Here is a 2,500-nt window from a genome sequence, read left to right as displayed (position 1 = left end):
TTTTCTCGATACCCTGTTTTGGCCTTTTTTATAACAATTTTGAGTTTTGATGAAATTAAACACAGTTTGACCCACTCAGGTGACCCATGACATCATATCACACACAGTGGCACAGGCATTTTATCCATTTTCATGATTTTTAGTCGTTTTCATGCATTTTTACTCTTTTTATCAAATGTTGAGTATTGGAATGGAATTAAACACAGTTTGGCCCTCTCAGGTGACCCATGCCATCATAGTAGCCACAGTGGCACAGGCATTTTATCCATTTTCGTGATTTTTAGTCGTTTTCATGCAATTTTTACTCTTTTTCTCAAATGAGTGTATTTGAATGAAATTCAAGGCGGTTTGGCCCGCTCAGATGACCCAGGGCACCGTATTAGACCCAGTGGCACAAGCTTTTTTCTCATTTTCATGCTTTTTCATCGTTTTTCATCAGGCACTCCGCCTGATTTTTTGACCCGGGAATCAGACCTCATTCCTGGGTAGAATCAGCCAGTCTCTGGTTCGAGGCTCCGGTGGCATTTTTCATCCAGAATCTTACAACTTTCAGGGGAATATAGACCCCAATGTACGTGGTGCATGTGTTTGTTTTTCTCGGCCATGATCCAGGCCCCTCAGCCTGGCTACTTTTACCCGAAAATAAGGCTTCGTCCTCGGGTAGAATCAGCCAGTCCCTGGTTTGAGGCTCAGGTGGCATTTTTTCCTCCAGAGTCTCACAACTTTCAGGGGAATATAGACCCCAATGTGGGTGGTGCATGTGTTTGTTTTTCTCGGCCATGATCCAGGCACTCTGCCTGACTACTTTTACCCGAAAATAAGGCTTCGTCCTCGGGTAGAATCAGTCTCAGCCTGGAGGCTCCACTGACATGTTCCCATGGAAGTATCATGGGCTTCAGGGGCATATATTATGAATAATGTGACCGGCATTTCATTCATTTTCATGCTTTTTCACCGTTTTCATGCATTTTCACCTCTTTTTTCCCCCTTCTTCTTTTTGCTCCCCTGGTACTCCATTTCACACTCTGTCATATTTTCGCAAGGACAGCCTCGCAACCCTGGTACTCCATTCGCAAGGACAACACAACACAACACAGTTTGACCCACTCAGGTGACCCATGACATCATATTAGACACAGTGGCACAGGCATTTTATCCATTTTCATGATTTTTAGTCGTTTTCATGCATTTTTACTCTTTTTATCAAATGAGTGTATTTGAATGAAATTCAAGGCGGTTTGACCCGCTCACATGAGCCAGGGCACCGTATGAGACCCAGTGGCACAAGCATTTTTTTTCATTTTCATGCTTTTTCACAGTTTTCATGCATTTTCACCTCTTTTTTCATCAAAGGAGTGTCTTCTTTGGATGGAATTAGAGGCACGCGCGCACGCACGCATGTTCACCCCTTTTATATCAAAGGAGTGTATTTGGATGGCATTTTTACTCCTTTTCATGCTTTTTCATCCTTTTTTTTTTTTTTCAGGCACTCTGCCTGACTACTTTTACCCGAAAATAAGGCTTCGTCCTCGGGTAGAATCAGCCAGTCTCTGGTTTGAGGCTGAGGTGGCATTTTTTCATCCAGAGTCTTACAACTTTCAGGGGAATATAGACCCCAATGTGTGTGGTGCATGTGTTTGTTTTTCTCGGCCATGATCCAGGCACTCTGCCTGACTACTTTTACCCGAAAATAAGGCTTCGTCCTCGGGTAGAATCAGCCAGTCTCTGGTTTGAGGCTGAGGTGGCATTTTTTCATCCAGAGTCTTACAACTTTCAGGGGAATATAGACCCCAATGTGTGTGGTGCATGTGTTTGTTTTTCTCGGCCATGATCCAGGCACTCTGCCTGACTACTTTTACCCGAAAGTAAGGCTTCATCCTCGGGTAGAATCAGTCTCAGCCTGGAGGCTCCACTGACATGTTCCCATGGAAGTATTATGGGCTTCAGGGGCATATATTATGAATAATGTGACCGGCATTTCATTCATTTTCATGCTTTTTCACAGTTTTCATGCATTTTCACCTCTTTTTTCATCAAAGGAGTGTCTTCTTTGGATGGAATTAGAGGCACGCGCGCACGCATGTTCACCCCTTTTATATCAAAGGAGTGTAATTGGATGGCATTTTTACTCCTTTTCATGCTTTTTCATCCTTTTTTTTTTTTTTCAGGCACTCTGCCTGACTACTTTTACCCGAAAATAAGGCTTCGTCCTCGGGTAGAATCAGCCAGTCTCTGGTTTGAGGCTGAGGTGGCATTTTTTCATCCAGAGTCTTACAACTTTCAGGGGAATATAGACCCCAATGTGTGTGGTGCATGTGTTTGTTTTTCTCGGCCATGATCCAGGCACTCTGCCTGACTACTTTTACCCGAAAAGTAAGGCTTCATCCTCGGGTAGAATCAGTCTCAGCCTGGAGGCTCCACTGACATGTTCCCATGGAAGTACTATGGGCTTCAGGGGCATATATTATATGTGTGTGTGTGTGTGTGTATATGTATTAAT

The sequence above is a fragment of the Platichthys flesus genome (genome assembly GCF_949316205.1).
Source record: "Platichthys flesus chromosome 22 unlocalized genomic scaffold, fPlaFle2.1 SUPER_22_unloc_5, whole genome shotgun sequence".
Lineage (NCBI taxonomy): Eukaryota > Metazoa > Chordata > Actinopteri > Pleuronectiformes > Pleuronectidae > Platichthys > Platichthys flesus.
Note: the sequence above shows the minus strand (reverse complement) of the source record.